At 42.4% G+C, this 18,766-nt stretch overlaps 1 long non-coding RNA gene across 1 annotated transcript; it reads right to left on the minus strand.

Annotated features, from left to right (window-relative positions):
• Positions 1-529: 529 nt before the first annotated feature.
• Positions 530-13,340, minus strand: LOC114113796 (uncharacterized). The gene is made up of 3 exons (XR_003588561.3): positions 13,237-13,340; positions 9,878-10,044; positions 530-2,596 (listed from the first exon to the last, which is right to left on the minus strand). It is a non-coding gene; the product is annotated as an uncharacterized LOC114113796 (long non-coding RNA).
• Positions 13,341-18,766: the final 5,426 nt, after the last annotated feature.

Below are 18,766 nucleotides of genomic sequence, written 5' to 3' on the forward strand. Positions count from 1 at the left end.
GCCTGGAGAGCCGCATGGACTGAGAAGCCTGGTAGGCTACAGTCCATGGGGTAGCAAAGAGTCGGACACAGCTGAGCTACTTCACTTCAGTATTCTCCCCTACCCCTGCCCAATGTTTGGTTTGCAAACATACAGAAAAGTTGAAAGAATGCTACAGTGAAGACCCATATACCCAAAATCTAGTTTCCACCATTGCCATCATACTTTGCTTTCCTATGTGTGTATCCATTCTTCTGTCCATTTATCAACCCATTTTTTTAAAATGCATTTCAAAGTAAATTGAAGATATCAGAACACTTTGCTTGACATATTTCAGCACGAGCATTATTAACTGAAATTTAATATTTGCTTGCAGTCTTTTTACCCCTTTGAGGTAAAGTTTGGAAACAATGGCAACCCACTCCAGTATTCTTGCCTGGAGAATCCCAGGGACGGGGGAGCCTGGTGGGCTGCCTTCTATGGGGTTGCAGAGTCGGACACGACTGAAGCGACTTAGCAGCAACAGCAGCAGCAGTTGCAAACAATGAAATACACAAATCTTAAATGTATTTTCTTTGAATTTTGACCAATACATACCAGATATTATTTTTTATAATTAGAGGATAATTATTTTACAATATTGTGATGGTTTCTGCCAAACATCAAGATAAATCAGCCACGGGTATACCAGATGTTATTCTTGACATTATTTTCTCATTCAATAATTATTACTTTGTATTTTAAAAACTCTTTTACAATCATGCTTTAACATTATTTTATATGATATACTTAAATGGTTTTAGTAATCACCATGAGTTCCATTTCATCAGAACTTCGCCATTCTTTATTTTGATTAATCTCAGTTGGCTGGAGTGTAACTTAAGTACCTTTTTTCAAGAAGGATGTGAGTGACTTACTTTAAGAGTCTTTGAGTAGCTAGAAATCTTCTTATAGTTCCTTCAGACATGAATGACAACTTGGATGAGCTTACAAGTCTTAACTGGCAATGTTTTGCACCTCAAATTATAGATATTTCTCTATTGTTATCTGATCTTTAATGTTACAGGGCTGTCTGAGGCCTGGATAATTGTAAAATTCTTCTATTGTTCCTGAACTTGAATGTATCTAGTAATTGAAATCTTTGAGGTAATTTGCCAGGTATTCATTTGGACTTTTTGATCTGTAAATATTCAGTATATAGTTTTATCCAATTATGACAGATGTTGGTAATATTTCCCCTAAAGGCACATTTCCCTTCTTAGCAACCTAATTCTTGATTTTCATATGCACATACAGCTATTTGGAATAAAATCCATATTTCTTAGACTCTTTTGAAATGTAGTGTTTATAAACTTCATTTCTGTCCCAGGCAGCTGGCTCTGATCCTTATGGTTGTATCAGCTCAGGAAAGTTTTATTCTTTTATAGTTTTTTGTTATTTTGCTTTATTTATTCTATTCTCTTTTGTTTTTCCCAGGAACATCTCTTATCTATATTTTCTGTCTTATCAGTTCCTTTAATCCAAATGATCTTTTCTCTTATTTCAATCACTTTGTCTTTTTTCTCCATACCCCATGACAGAGTTTCTCTTCTGTACCACTGATTTTGACTTTTTTGCTATGTCCAGTCTACTCTTTATTGTTTTTAATGAAAAAATTAATTATCTGTTGCTTTCTAAGTTTCCTTAACTCACCTGTAAATCTCTGCCTTCTCTAGGCAGCAGCCTTTTCATCATTGCCTCTGGCCCTCTGAGCTTCACAGCTGAAACAGGGACGGCAGTCAGGTTTGGAGGCCTGGCCTCAGTCCCTATGCCACTTGCTTCCTGGATCCACCGCCAGTCTTCACAAGTCAGAGCGGTGAGAGGGCCTTTAGTGTCTCCCTGCCTCTGGTCCCAGCAGCACCAGGTTGAACAGGATGGCCCCAGGCTTTCTACTTGCGGAAGGCACACTTTCCTGTGCTTGTCCTCCCTGCCAGGAAAGTTTTTTCTTTGTTTCTTCTTCTCTGGGTCCTTTCAGAGAGATCTGGTATACAAGAATGTAAGCGATTAATTCCAATATCTTTTTACCCAGGAGTCTGTAAAAAACATTCTTTAACATTTTTCATAATGTAAGAACATTACATTATATGCTGTACATTTATTTAAAATGCCCTAGCTGTCCAGTGGTTATAACTGTGTTTCCAATGCAGGGGGTCATGGGTTCAATCCCTGGTCAGAGAACTCTGATTCCACATGCCCCACTGTGCACCCAATAAATAAAATGACTTTATTAAAAAAAAAAAAATTAACCCTAGTCTTTGTAGGCAGAGGAATAGAGATGTCAGAGAACTGGAGTCCCCAACTCAGTCACTCATCAACCATGTGATCCAGGTCATATGCTCTTCAGTTTACTTATCTGTAAAAGAAGAGTAATACCTTGGATTGAATGAGATTTAATACAATATTTGAAAGCCTTTTAAAGTTCTTAAAAGATTTTTAAAAATGTAAAAATTGGCAGCTGTTCTTTTGGTCTTCTTTCTCTTTTTGCTTCTCATGGGTTGGGTCACAGTATGGAAGATTATCTGTAAATCTTTGTCGGTTAGTTATTTGGAATGAATGTCCAGAAAACGCTGAAGAATATCTGAGGAGACAAAAGGGAGTGACAGAGAAATTAAACATATGATTACTGCTTTCTTTGGTATTTATAAGATTTCTTCTGTTTTGTGGTATTATCTGTCTAGAATGCCAGATTTTATATTCTACATTAGAATTTTCTTTCTGATCTCTCCTTCTGACCTTCACTATCCACTTTCCCAACATTCAACTATTTTTGTAAAAAAGTGTTCTTTTATTTATTTATTTTTTGTGTGTAATAAAGTTTTATTAAATTATAAAGGAGATAGAGAAAGCTCCTGACATAGGCATCAGAAGGGGACAGAAAGAGTACCCCAAAAAGTGTTCTTTTAAAGACTTTTAAAAAGAAACGTAATCATCTACTGCTCAGTGTCACTTTTCACGTTGTCCCTTGGCACTTTCTGGAAGCTGAAAAATATGTTTAATTTCCAAATCTTCTTGGAAGTCACCCAATAGATTCAGGGATGGAGGGCACGGTCAGAGTACAGGGTGTGCAAGGAGAGCATACTGCGAGCTGGCCAGTATCATTTATTATAGGCAATCTAGCAGGTGCGTAAAAAACTCCTCCTGGGAGGTTTTTCCGCTCAGCTTCCCAAAATGGCTCCATTTCAACACCCAGCAGTGACGCTGTATTCTCAGAATTGGATTAGTTAAGCATTGGGCAAGGTAAAAGTCACTAGAATGATCCAAAGGAAAGCTGTGCTCCTATATCAGCAGCATTTATTAGTATGAAACAGGCTTTTGTTTATTACAAATGGTAGGATTCATCAGCTAATTGAAAAATCTAGGTCTTTAAAGGGCAGATGTATATTTCATGTCATACAGTTTAAGTCTATGTATGTCATGTCTGAGCCCTTACTAAATTTCAGACCCTAGGCTAGGTGCTATGGAGGGCCATGAGATGAGTGTGACCTAACCTTGGCTTTGGGAGTTCACATATTTGTTGGGAGACGGGGGCAGATGTATCATCTCATCACAGAACAGACTGAGAAATTAGAAATGGAAGCAAAATGCTGTTGGGTTAGAAAGGAAAACTTGGAGTTGCCTCTTGGTAGAGAAGAATTAAAACTAGGCATTCTTGCACTCATTTTTTTTACACAGACAATTATTGAATGCCAAATTTCTTTCCTGCCCTATATCATGAACATTCTGGAGGGGGCCAATTTTACTTGTTTAATTATTTACAGAAGAATAAAGTTCAACAGGTAGAAAAGGGAAGGGAGGGAATTCCAGGGAGTAGGAGTTTAGCTGAGGCCTTGAGGCTACAGGGCGTGCCCAAAAGATGGGGAGGAGTCAGGTGTGGCCCTGACCCAGGATCTGCAGATGGGAGTTGGGGAGGAGAGGCTGTAGTGAGGGTAAGGTGGAAGATAGATCAGAGTGAAACTGCAGAGGCAAAGGAGCAACAAGTTCATATTTAAATCACACTTTTAAAAACTGAGTCATTCTAAGATTACTGAGATTGCTCCCATTTTGGAAGTGCACTATCTTGGAATCAGACCACATTTTGAGCTGTGCCATTCATCAGATGGCACAGAGTTATGCAAGAGAACACACTGGTCGTGGTTAACACCGTCTTCTAAAACCACAAGAGATCACTCTATACATAGATATCACCAGATGGTCAATACTGAAATTAGATTGATTATATTCTTTGCAGCCAAAGATGGAGAGGCTCTATACTGACAGCAAAAACAAGACCTGGAGCTGACTGTGGCTCAGATCATGAGCTCCTTATTGCAGAATTCATGCTTAAATTGCAGAAAATAGGAAAAACCACTAGACCATTTAGATATGACCTAAATCAAATCCCTCATGATTATATAGTGGAGGTGATGAATAGATTCAAGGGATTATATCTGGTAGACAGAGTGTCTGAAGAACTTTGGATGGAGGTTTGTAACATTATATAGGAGGTGGTGACCAAAACCATCCCAAAGAAAAAGAAATGCAAGAAAGCAAAATGGCTTTCTGAGGAGGCTTTACACATTAGAACTAACACCCCCAAAAGATGTCCTTTTCATTATAGGGGACTGGAATGCAAAAGTAGGAAGTCAAGAAACACCTGGAGTAACAGGCAAATTTGGCCTTGGAATGCAGAATGAAGCAGGGGAAAGACTAATAGAGTTTTGCCAAGAAAATGTACTGGTCATAGCAAACACCCTCTTCCAACAACACAAGAGAAGACTCTACACATGGACATCACCAGATGGTCAACACCGAAATCAGATTGATTATATTCTTTGCAGCCAAAGATGGAGAAGCTCTATACAGTCAACAAAAACAAGACCAGGAGCTGACTGTGGCTTGGATCATGAACTCCTTATTACCAAATTCAGATGCAAATTGAAGAAAGTAGGGAAAACTGCTAAACCATTCAGGTGTGACCTAAATCAAATCCCTTATGATTATACAGTAGAAGTGAGAAATAGATTTAAGGGCCTAGATCTGATAGACAGAGTGCCTGATGAACTATGGAATGAGGTTCGTGACATTGTACAGGAGACAGGGATGAAGACCATCCCCATGGAAAAGAAATGCAAAAAAGCAAAATGGCTGTCTGGGGAGGCCTTACAAATAGCTGTGAAAAGAAGAGAGGTGAAAAGCAAAGGAGAAAAGGAAAGATATAAGCATCTGAATGCAGAGTTCCAGAGAATAGCAAGAAGAGATAAGAAAGCCTTCTTCAGCGATCAATGCAAAGAAATAGAGGAAAAGAACAGAATGGGAAAGACTAGAGATCTCTTCAGGAAAATTAGAGATACCAAGGGAACATTTCATGCAAGGATGGGCTTGATTAAGGACAGAAATGGTATGAACCTAACAGAAGCAGAAGATATTAAGAAGAGGAGGCAAGAATACACAGAAGAACTGTACAAAAAAGATCTTCACGACCCAGATAATCATGATGGTGTGATCACTAATCTAGAGCCAGACATCCTGGAATGTGAAGTCAAGTGGGCCTTGGAAAGCATCGCTACGAACAAAGCTAGTGGAGGTGATGGAATTCCGGTTGAGCTGTTTCAAATCCTGAAAGATGATGCTGTGAAAGTGCTGCACTCAATATGCCAACAAATTTGGAAAACTCAACAGTGGCCACAGGACTGGAAAAAGTCAGTTTTCATTTCAATTCCAAAGAAAGGCAATGCCAAAGAATGCTCAAACTACCGCACAATTGCACTCATCTCACATGCTAGTAAAGTAATGCTCAAAATTCTCCAAGCCAGGCTTCAGCAATATGTGAATCGTGAACTCCCTGATGTTCAAGCTGGTGTTAGAAAAGGCAGAGGAACCAGAGATCAAATTGCCAACATCCATTGGATCATGGAAAAAGTAAGAGAGTTCCAGAAAAACATCTATTTCTGCTTTATTGACTATGCCAAAGCCTTTGACTGTGTGGATCACAATAAACTGTGGAAAATTCTGAAAGAGATGGGAATACAGACCACCTGACCTGCCTCTTCAGAAATCTGTATGCAGGTCAGGAAGCAACAGTTAGAACTGGACATGGAACAACAGACTGGTTCCAAATAGAAAAAGGAGTATGTCAAGGTTATATATTGTCACCCTGCTTATTTAACTTCTATGCAGAGTACATCATGAGAAACGCTGGACTGGAAGAAACGCAAGCTGGAATCAAGATTACTGGGAGAAATATCAATATCAGACATACAGATGACACCAGCCTTATGGCAGAAAGTGAAGAGGAACTAAAAGCCTCTTGATCAAAGTAAAAGAGGAGAGTGAAAAACTTGGCTTAAAGCTCAACATTCAGAAAATGAAGATCATGGCATCCAGTCCCATCACTTCATGGGAAATAGATGGGGAAACAGTGGAAACAGTGGCAGACTTTATTTTCGGGGGCTCCAAAATCACTGCAGATGATGACTGCAGCCATGAAATTAAAAGACGCTTACTCCTTGGAACAAAAGTTATGACCAACCTAGATAGCATATTCAAAAGCAGAGACATTACTTTGCAGACTAAGGTCCGTCTAGTCAAGGCTATGGTTTTTCCAGTGGTCATGTATGGATGTGAGAGTTGGACTGTGAGGAGGGCTGAGCACTGAAGAATTGCTGCTTTTGAACTGTGGTGTTGGAGAAGACTCTTGAGAGTCCCTTGGACTGCAAGGAGATCCAACCAGTCCATTCTGAAGGAGATCAGCCCTGGGATTTCTTTGGAAGGAATGATGCTAAAGCTGAAACTCCAGTACTTTGGCCACCTCATGTGAAGAGTTGACTCATTGGAAAAGACTCTGATGCTGGGAGGGACTGGTGGCAGGAGGAGAAGGGGACGACAGAGGATGAGATGGCTGGATGGCATCACTGACTCGATGAATGAGAGTCTGAGTGAACTCTGGGAGTTGGTGATGGACAGGGAGGCCTGGCATGCTGCGATTCATGGGGTCGCAAAGAGTCGGACACGACTGAGCGATTGAACTGAAGTGAGAAAACAAGAGAAGTAAAAGGCAAGGGAGAAAGGGAAAGATATACCCAACTGAATGCAGAGTTCCAGAGAAGAGCAAGGAGAGATAAGATAGTCTTCTTATGTGAACAATGCAAAGAAATAGGAAGCAATAGAATAGGAAAGGCTAGAGATCGCGTCAAGGAAACTGGAGATATCAGGGGAACATTTAAAGAATAGAAACTGTAAGGACCTCACAGAAGAAGAGATCAAGAAGAGGTGGCAAGAATACAAGAAGAGCTATACAAAACAGTCTTAATGACCCAGATAATCATGACAGTGTGATCACTCACCTAGAGCCTGGCATCCTGGAATGTGAAATCTAGTGGGTCATAGGAAGCATGACTACAAATAAAGCTAGTGGAGGTGATGCAATTCCAGCTGCGTTATTCCTAAATGATGATGCTGTTAAAGTGCTGCACTCAATATGTCAGCAAATTTGGAAAACTCAGCAGTGGCTGTAGGACTGGAAAGGATCAGTTTTCATTCCAATCCCAAAGAAAGGCAATGCCCCAAAATGTCAAACTACTGTACAGTTGTGCTCATTTCGCATGCCAAGAAGGTTATGCTCAAAACCCTCCAAGCTAGACTTTAGCAGTACACGAACCAAGAACTTTCTGGTGTACAACCTGGGTTTCAAAGAGGCAGAGGAACCATAGATCAAATTGCCAACATTCACTGAAAGCAAGGGACTTCCTGAAAAATGTCTACTTCTGTGTCATTGACTATGTGAAAACTTTTGACTGTGTGGATCACAACAAACTGTGGAAAATTCTTAGAGATGGAAATACCAGATCACCTCGCCTGCCTGCTGAGAAACCTGTATGCAGACCAAGCAGCAACAGTTAGAACTAAACATGGAACAATGGACGGGTTCAAAATTGGGAAAGGAGTACATCAAGGCTGTATATTGTCACTCTGCATATTTAACTTATATGCAGAGTACATCATGCTAAATGCCAGGCTGGATGAAGCACAAGTTGGAAACAAGATTGCCGGGAGAAATAGCCACATCCTCAGATATGCAGATGATACCACTTTAATGACAGAAAGCAAAGAGGAACTAAAGAGCCTCTTGATAAAGGTGAAAGAGAAGAGTGAAAAGGCTGCCTTAAAACTCAGCCTTCAAAAAGCCAAGATCATGGCATCCGGTCCCATCACTTCATGGCAAATAGATGGGGGAAAAGTGGAAACAGTAACAGATTTTATTTTCTTGGTCTTCAAAATCACTGCAGACAGTGACTGCAGCCATAAAATTAAAAGACTCTTGCTCCTTGAAAGGAAAGCTATGACAAACCTAGAAAGCATATTAAAAAGCAGAGATACCACTTTGCTGACAAAGGTTTGCATAGTCAAAGCCATGGTTTTTCCAGTAGTCCTTTATGGATGTGAGAGCTGGATCATAAAGAAGACTGAAGGCCGAAGATTTGATGTTTCTGAACTGTGGTGATGGAGAAGACTCTTGAGAGTCCCTCGGACTGCAAGGAGATCCAACCAGTCGATCCTAAAGGAAATCAACACTTACGATTCATTGGAAGGACTGTTGCTGAAGCTGAAGCTCCAACATTTTGGCCATCTGATGTGAAGAGCCAATTCATTGGAAAAGACCCTGATCCTGGGAAAGACTGAGGGCAGGAGGAGAAGGGGAGACAGAGGATGTGATGGTTGGATGGCATCACTGACTCGATGGACATGAGTTTGAGCAAGCTCTGGGAGATACTGAAGGACAAGGAAACCTGGGTTGTTGCCACCCATGGAAAGAGTGGAACACGGCTGGAAACTATATATATATGTGTGTGTGTGTATGTATATATATATATATATATATATATATATATATATATATATATATATATATATAGTGAGGGAGAAAGAGTTAGTGACTGAACAACTATATCCATGAGATGAAAACTGGACAAGCCACTTAACCTTTCTGACACTCAGCTTTCTCATCTGAGAAAATCAGATTTGTGCAGATTAAGTTAAAAGAGATAGGTAAAGGCACCAAGGACATTTGTCTGTCTTTGGTAGGTACTCAACTAGGGTTAGTTCTCTTTCTCTCTCTTCCTTTCTTCCTTCTCCCTTCCCATTCCCAGAGGAAGGTTTTGATGGAAAACACATTTCAGTAAGATCACTGAATCCTCAAGCTTTATTCCTCAGTTGTTTTTTTTTTTTTTCTCATTTTTATCCCAGTGGTCCTCAGACCCAGGCAATCATCAGAATTACCTGCAGGATATGTTAAATCACAAGTTGCTGGGTCTCACCCCAGAGTTTCTGATTCAGCAGATCCTGGGTGGGGCCTGAGAACTCACATTTCTAACACATTCCCAGATGTTGTGGTGTGGGAAGCACATTTTGAAGACCTTGACTTTATCCTGTTTTGCCCTGGCGTAGACTTTGTTGGTCGCTTAAGCAAGAGCTACTCCCTCATCCCTGCTGACAGAGCCCTGTGTTGTTCTGGGAGCATAGAAACATTCCTTGATTTCACTGTTAGGTTTCTACCTCTGCGACAGAAGATAATGATGAATTATCTAAACCAATGATGCTAACCTCAGTTCCATTGGCCATTGATTGATCTGAATGTACATAGAGTGTCTCAAGAGATCTAAAGGTGAATCAACTGACCACCACCTCATGAAGAGAAGGGCTTCTGCCTCTGGCACCTTCTTTCTGAATGTGGACATACTGTTGCAGTCACGCTAGCCATCTTGGGACCAAGAGACGACAAGCATGGGGAAGAGAACCAACATGGCAAGGATGTTAGGGCAGAGATACAGGAAGAACCCGAATTCCAAAGGCATTGCTGAGCTGCATGCCCTGGACTACCTACCTCAACTTCTTCTTCTATGAGGAAAATATACGTTAGCTTTTTTGAAGCCGCCATAATCCATTCTTTTATTGCTGTCAGCCAAACACACTCATGACTGATACGACATGTTCTAGTTCTCTGATGTGGGTGGTATAGCTAATATTGACTTCACTTTGTAGATGAAGACACTGGAGGATCAAACAATGAAGATGACATAGTATATAGTGGTAGAGCTTAGATTCCAACTCAATCTTCCCAGTTAAAATTTCTCGGCACTTTCCCACTGACCTATAACTCAGCCATTCTAATGATTTTTTCCTACTAATATAAACTAAATAAATTCTATTTTCCCTTCTATTAAGGAAGAAGAAATTAATAAGTACCTGTCTGTATGAGCTTTCCTTGTGCCTCTGCTCTCAGCCATCTGGCTGTGATTTATTAATTATTTAAATAATTAATTCCTCCTCTATTTACATATGTATGTAATATATATAACCTTTGATCTTTAATTGATCTTGTTTTGTAATGGAAAACGTTATATTTGTTCAGATATTTTTCCTTACAGAAAGAAGCAGTTCAAATTAACTTTGTGTCCTGACTTTTAGACGTGGGCTTCAGTTATACTTCCACACTTTTGGATACCTTGAGTTTCTAATCAAAAACCATTATGGATCAACACTAGTAATCTTCCAGAAAGCACAGTTGGACCCAGACTACTGTGTTAACCAGTCCGAGTCTCTGACTTTGATATATCTTCTTAGCCCACCCACCCATTCATCATCCTTGGGCTCTCCCAGCTCTGCTACCCCAAGCTGTCAAGCTTAGTGCAAATGTATTGAAGAAATCAGCCCCCCAGTCACTCTAACACATATGCCTGTTCCCCCACTGCTTGTTAAGACAATGGGCCCCAAATCCTCTGAACCCCTAGGGAAGACTGAAATTCCATTTATTACTAGCTCTTAGGTTAGAGCTTGGTGTTTATCATGGAGCTTAAATTAACCACCATCACTAACAATATTTCCTTTAGTATATGAAGAAATATTATTATTTAGCTCAGTAAAATTACTTTAAGAAATTCATTCATTTGGCAATTTTTATTGAATGTTGTGTGTGCTACAGTGCTATCAATACCATCCATTTAGAGGGTCACTTATCCACAGTTTATAAAAGCATTTTCAGAGTATTAGAGGCTAGGGACTGAGTTACAATGGAGAGCAAAGTCAGTGCGTATTGATAAAATATACTTACGGTATTGTTCACTTATTGTATTGTTCATAGAAGTATTTGTTAATACAATTATGAGAACAGACACCTTGTGGTTTACTTTTTTATTACTATTATAAGGTAACATGCTGCTGCTGCTGCTGCTGCTAAGTCGCTTCAGTCGTGTCCGACTCTGTGCGACCCCATAGACGGCAGCCCACCAGGCTCCTCTGTCCCTGGGATTCTCCAGGCAAGAACACTGGAGTGGGTTGCCATTTCCTTCTCTAATGCATGAAAGTGAAAAGTGAAAGTGAAGTTGCTCAGTCGTGTCCGACTCTTCACGACCCCATGGACTGCAGCCCACCGGGCTCCTTCGTCCATGGGATTCTCCAGGCAAGAGTACTGGAGTGGGCTGCCATGTTATGTTTATGCGTGCATGCGTGCTAAGTTGCTTCAGTCGTGTCTGACTCTTTGTGACCCTATGGACTGCATATAGTCTGCCAGGCTCCTCTGTCCATGGGATTCTCCAGGCAAGAATACTGGAGTGGGTTGCCATGCCCTTCTCTGGGGAATCTTCCTGACCCAGGGATTGAACCTGCATCTCTTTTGTCTAACCTTCATTGGCAGGTGAGTTCTTTACCAGTAGCATCACCTAGGAGGCCCATGTTTATACATACATATATGCTATTATTTGCATCTTATTACTATTTTTCTGGCTGGAGATTTTTACCTTACCTCTTATCATTTTCTTAGTGCTATTATCAATAACAATGTAAGGAATCAATTTGATGCTGTCTTATCTGTTAAGGAAGAGGGGATTGATACGTCTCTTATCTGTTCTGAGCTTTACTTGTATTTCTGCTATCAGCCATCTGGCTTCTGATTGCTATTAATTAGCTAATTAATAATCCTAATCAAAATTTACTGACTGGAGTCCACCTGAGTTTGCCACTTTTGGAGTATGGAAAGATGGATAAGCTTAGGACTCTGTGAGAAGAGTCTCATCAAACAGTAAAAGAGAGAAAGTATGCAAAAATAACTGAAATGTAACACAAAAATCAAATGATAAACATTACAGGGAAAGAGCAAATAGGAAACCAAAGGTGAAAGAGAGGACTTCAGGCAGGATAATCAAAGAAGGCTTCATAGTGGTGGTGGTGGTGGTGGTGATGGTAGTGGTGAGGTCTGTGTTCTGGAAAGCTAAGGATATAGCAGGATTTGGGTATTTTGACTGAAATAGAGACTACAAGCTAAAACGTGGAGAAAACGCTCTTCTCTCTGTGCCTGAAAAGGCAACAAGCCCATCTATGTGATGGGGTAATACATCTTGTTAAAACAATAGGAAAGGACTGCTCCAGATACTGAGATTTGTCTGGAAAAGCTCTTATACCAAATGGCTCCCTTGCAGAGGCTCGACCGTCTTCTGTGTAGAGGTTTGGGTGACATGGGTTGCACGTTTGTTGGAAAGGGAGGACCCTCATGGTTGTCAAGAGTGGAGTGAAGCCAGATTAGCTGACATTTGGAGAGGGGAAGGTAGATTCTTGGCTCAGGAAGCTTTATGTAATAATTTATATAATGAGGTTCCTTTTGAGATAGTACAAAAGAATGCCAGGAGGAGGAGGGGTGGTCAGACAGCAAGACAGTACCGTACTCAGTACTTCCAACCAGCCCCTTTGAGTTACGTACAGTGCGCTCCCCACTCCAAGTTATGAGCAGCTGAACTGAATTAAAAAACAGTCCCTCCTTTGCTGCGACCTGGCCTGCCAAATTCTCAGCTGGCGTGAGTTTTTATAGCTACGTTATAAACCCCCCAAAAGTGAGGCATATAATGGAAACATTGACATAACTTGAACTCCACGGAGTGGCTTGTGCCACTCTAATTATCCTTACGTTCCATTGGCCCATTTCTCCCCCTCCACCGGCAGAACCTGCTGCAGAGGCGCTGCCTAACGGTCCAAGGGGCTGGAGGGTTGAAGCTAGGCTTTGCTGGGGATAATGAGACAGTGTCTGCTGGTGGGAAGCCCCTTGTTCCATACATACTAACCCCTCCCTTTCCCCTTCCTTCCCTTGTTCTTCCTCTGCACCGCCTCCCTCAACAGCCCCCCTCCAAAAAAAAAAAAAAAAAAAAGGCAGAACAGTTCAGTTGGTTGTAAAAATTAATGAGTTCAGATACAGACTTGCCTTATTCCGGTCCAGCTGCGTAACCAGGGCGATTCCGACCAGCATTCTAGACGCTGACATCAGCTCCACACCCCGGTACAATGCTGCTCTGTTTGATCTCAGAAACAGATCAGGCTCCTGGGCTTTATACATCCTGCTTCCTCCCTTCTAGACTCATTTTATCACCCACCGGGAGAGCTCATCTCGCTGCTCTCCCCCTGGGCAGCTAATACCAGAGGATCAGGCCCTACAGCTGACTCTTCTTTTTACCAGCTGGACACTTTGATCCAGCCTTCCTGGTCTGCTTGGAAGATCCCCGCCCCCACCAGGCGTTGACAACTGGTGGAGGACGAGAGTAATAATGATTTCATCACCTTCTTTTTGCACAGGACTTCACGATTTTCCATGCACTTCCACAGTCTTGTCAATATGGCCCAGGACCACCCTGGGCAATGGAAGTGGGACACGCATTTTAAAGATGAAGTCTGGGGTAGGGGCTCATGAGTGGTGAGAGCAGGAACTGACCCCAGAGCCCTTGACTCCTATTCTTGACCCATTGCTTGGACTCAATGTGATCACTGCTCAGTGCATGTATTGGGCAAGGTGGATTGAGTTTCCACTGGTAAACGAAATTGGAAGAAAGCTCTGTAGACCCCCTTTTTTTCTGCTAAGCTAAAGGAGAGGGGCAGTGACAAATCCACCTTCAGTTCAGTTCAGTTCAGTTCAGTTCAGTTCAGTTGCTCAGTCGTGTCTGACTCTTTGCGACCCCATGAATCACAGCACACCAGGCCTCCCTGTCCATCACCAACTCCTGGAGGTCACCCAAACTCATGTGCATCAAGTCAGTGATGCCATCCAGCCATCTCATCCTCTGTCATCCCCTTCTCCCTCCTGCCCCCAATCCCTCCCAGGATCAGGGTATTTTCCAATGAGTCAGCTCTTTGCATGAGGTGGTCAAAGTATTGGAGTTTCAGCCTCAGCATCAGTCCTTCCAGTGAACACTCAGGACTGATCTCCTTTAGGCTGGACTGGTTGGATCTCCTTGCAGTCCAAGGGACTCTCAAGAGTCTTCTCCAACACCACAGTTCAAGATCATCAATTCTTCGGTGCTCAGCTTTGTTCACAGTCCAACTCTCACATCCATACATGACCACTGGAAAAACCACAGCCTTGACTAGACAGAACTTTGTTGGCAAAGTAATGTCTCTGCTTTTTCATATGCTGTCTTGGTTGGTCATAACTTTCCTTCCAAGGAGTAAGTGTCTTTTAATTTCATGACTGCAATCACCATCTCCAGTGATTTTGGAGCCCCCCAAAATAAAGTTTGCCACTGTCTCCACTGTTTCCCCTGTTTCCCCATTTCCCATGAAGTGATGGGACCAGATGCTATGATCTTCATTTTCTGAATGTTGAGCTTTAAGCCAACTTTTTCACTCTCCTCTTTCACTTTCATCAAGAGGCTTTTAGTTCCTCTTCACTTTCTGCCATAAGGGTGGTGTCATCCGGGCCCTTCCAAAGTGTATCATTAATTTGTCACAGCCCACCCCTTCTGCAGAATGCTGCACTCCCTTCCTCTGATTCAAGAATAGTTATTTCCTGGGAGGATCAGAATGATCTCTTACTTACAGTGGTTCTGGAAGCACCAACCCCAGAGATGGATAGTAAGCAGTTAAGGAGATTTCGGAAGCTGCTAAAATGATGACCAGCTTCTTTAGAAATAAAACATAGAAGTATAAACCTTATTACAGGGGGAGTTTCATTCCAGAGTTTGGGGCAAATGTTTTAGCAAGTACAGATTTAGCAGAAAAGAGGAGCGCAGAGGTCAGCCTCAGTTTCCTGTGGCTGCCGTAGAAAGTACCACAGACTGTGTGCTTTAAACAACAGACAGTATTCTCTCCCAATTCTAGAGGCGAGGAGCATGGCGAAATCAAGGGCCATGCTCCCTGTAAGATCCTGGGTTGACACCGCCCTTGGCTTCTCTGAACACCTTGTGGTGGCCAACAATCCTTGGCTTAAGCTGAGACACCCTAGTCTCTGTCCTTTTGTATCTGGGATTCCCCTGTCTTCACAGGGCGTTTTCCTCTTCTAATAGGACACCTGGGAGGGATTGGGGACAGGAGAAGAAGGGGACGACCGAGGATGAGATGGCTGAATGGCATCACTGACTCGATGGACATGAGTCTGAGTGAACTCCTGGAGTTGGTGATGGACAGGGAGGCCTGGCGTGCTGCGATTCATGGGGTTGCAAAGAGTTGGACACAACTGAGCAACTGAACTGAACTGAATAGGACACCAGTCATACTGAATTTGGGTTCACTGTAAATTAAGATAAGATGGAAAATACTGTGTGTGGGGGGTTCCTAACCCAATAACTGTTGAGGGTCTTTCTAAGAAGAGAGATGTAAGTTGATAACATCTACAGAGACCCTGGGCTTCCTTGGTGGCTCATCTGGTAAAGAATCTGCCTGCAATGTGGGAGACCTGAGTTCGATCCCTGGGTTGGGAAGATCCCCTGGAGAAGGGAATGCCTACTCACTCCAGTATTCTAGCTGGAGAATTCCATGGATTGTGTAGTCCCTGGGGTCGCAAAGAGTCAGACACGACTGAGCAACTTTCACTTTACTTCCCAGAGACCCTACTTCTAAATAAGGTCACTCTTACAGTCTTGAAATTCTCTGAGAGCATTGCTCAGAGCTCCTGACTCCCCTCCATGACTCTTCTCCCTGGTCCATAAGAATGAGCCTCAGAGAGGTTCTGCAACCTGGGCGAGAACACCGCTTGGGAAACTGAGGAAACTGAGCTGGTTTGCAGGTTCCAAAACTTACGTTCATCCCACTACATCTTGTCTTTGGTGGGCTTTAAGCATTATTGAACTCTCCCCTTGATTTTTGGTGAAGGTGCTGGGAACCACGGCCAACAAAGCTGTTTCTTGGAACCTTCCAGGAGCTCATTGGCCGACCCAGAAACACAGCTTCGAGGTCCTCACTCTGGGTCTTGGGCTCTGTGTGCCACACCCCCCCCCAACCCCTCATGCCTCTGCATTTTCCGCCCTGCTCCCTTTAAAGGTGCCTCGAATTGTGTTTACCGTCATCTTCCATTGTTTCCATTTTCCTTCGCCCCTTTCTTTTGTAGAGTACATAAACCCAACATGTTTAGATTTGCTGTGCAGTCTCTTGCTTTTATAGTGGCTTAAAAGGTATTGACTTGTGAGTTTCTCTGTGCCAGTCACAGTGTTCACTGTGGGAAACCACCGGACACCAGGGAAGCTGATGTTTATTCAATTTTAGCGGGTTTTAAGGCATTCCTCAGACCATTCATATTATAAATATCAGATTATAAATTGTCCCTGAAGCTATTAACATGCCAGAAATGACCGTCTCTCAGCATCTAAGCTACACATTTCAGACTGCCTCCTGTCCCCAGAAATGACTTCCATAAACAGCCTTCAATAAGCCACTGTAATGGTTCTGAAATGGGAACAACATGGTCATTCCATCGCTTGAACCCCTCCCGCTCTGAGGCTGGAAATGCACTGCTGTTTTCTGCCAAGGCTCTGATTTATGAGATGCTCTGTGAGTTCCTAGTTTGATGTATATGGCTGGCTGCCCTCAATGCACACGACTTGGTGGAATTCTTTTTCACATGATTAGATGGATCACATTTATGTTATATAGTTACTGTTTGAATATGCAGGCAATCCTAGCTTTGAACAGTATCAGTTGACTAAAACACGTGCCTCTTAGAATGTGTCCCCACTTGCACGGTTCCCTGGTAACCGCTAAGTGAGGACACAAGAGTTTCTGTACGTGTTTCAGTGAACGTGGTTCCAGCGCAAAGGACTAGTGTAGCTGCTTTTAAAATAAACTTTGGATAAGGAATGTGATCATGGCAGTTCTCATTTCTTTAACAAATAGTGTGTACCCATAGGGTCCTAGGCGCCAGACTTGTCTCTGTTCTGACAACTGCCACAGTGAAATGGTGGAAAAGGTCAGATGATGCACAGAAACGACTGAATGAAGACCAAGAAGTGAAAGCTGTGACAGGCAAGTGCAGCAGGAACTCAGAGGGGGTGTGGTCTTCTTCTGGGGGCGGGAGAGAACTTGTGTGAAGGAGTTAGTACTTGAGAGGAGGGCATTTGGGAAGCACAGAAGAGGGAAAAGGGAGGTGGGCATTCCAGGCTGACATAACCAACACAAGCAAAAGCACAGGGGTGAGAAACCCCGAAGCCCAGAGCTGGGAAAGTTTAAATGACAACCTGCGGGTGACATTGTCTGAGGAGGGAACCTCTGCTTTGAAAGCTCACACACTAAGGGTGGATGGTGAGAACCATTGAGTATCAGGGGGCTCTCTGCGCTGTCGTCTTCATGGCCTTGTTTGATGCCCAGAACAAATCCATGAAGGAGAGAACCTGAGTGTCCCCATTGTATAGATGAGGAAGCAGAATCAAAAGGCAAAGACCTGCCCAAGCCTTTACAACTAGCAAATCACTAAGCAAGGAGAAGAAGGCAGGCTTCCAGAGGTCCAATCTACTCATTTTCCTACTGGATACCCTGAGAAATCAGAGACCTTGACAACTGTACTTGGTTTCTGCTGAATTGTCCGGCTGTGGAACACATTCATATTCACAAAAAATATTGATTATTATAGCTTATTTCTCCCTAAGGAAACACTCATTGAGGAGAAAATGAGAAAATCAACCTGTGCACTAACGGCTTTGAGTTTTGCTGCTTACTTATTTCTTCTATGCTTACATTTTGAAAATTGACATCAATTGGATTTTAGAAAACTGTTCCCCACAGTTGTTAAAAATAAGAATAATAATAACGCCCCCAACTAAAGGAGGCTGTGGCACCAAGCTGTCTTCCATTTTCCTTTTGTTTAGCCAGTAATTATTGCAGGACCATTGTCCTGGTCTCCTCTCAGCAAGGGTTGATATGTCTCTGAAAGCATGTTGCCTCCATGTCCACTTCCATCCTCTCAGGTTTATCTCGAACATCACAAAGAAACCTCTCCATCAATCACTTTCTGACAGATCAGTACAGATTTAATCCCAATCAGAGTATTGGAGAGCCAGCGAGATGGGGCCGTCAGACGGCTCACACTAGCTGGCCTTAAGCCTTTGACCAAGTAAACACAATCTTAAAGGATTGGGGAGTTTGAAAGTAAAACTGTAAATGATCCCATCTGTGATTCTTGGCTGATGAGTCCTCTGGGGTGGACCAAAGAGGGGGAAATCAGAAGCAAGGGTCCGCTTTGCTTTAAACAAAATATCGTTACCCTTCTAGCATCTTCCTCGCTTGAGGTATTTTCCAAGTGAAAGTTCATTAGGAAGACACGAAAGCACGTCTTGCTAATATCCATCAAAGAGAGGGGCTCAGTTTCAAAGTGCAGAAGAAATACAATAGTGTTGAAGCAAAGTACATGAAAAAGATCTTATGGCCCCCGGAAGTGGGAAAGAAACAGGGACTGGTGACTTAGATTTTTTTTTAAGTCAATCTTTATTTGGGACAAAAGAAGAGAGTCCCAGGAAAACGAGTGTCTCCTGGG

Source organism: Ovis aries, chromosome 1 (assembly GCF_016772045.2).
Source record: "Ovis aries strain OAR_USU_Benz2616 breed Rambouillet chromosome 1, ARS-UI_Ramb_v3.0, whole genome shotgun sequence".
NCBI classification, from domain to species: Eukaryota; Metazoa; Chordata; class Mammalia; order Artiodactyla; family Bovidae; genus Ovis; species Ovis aries.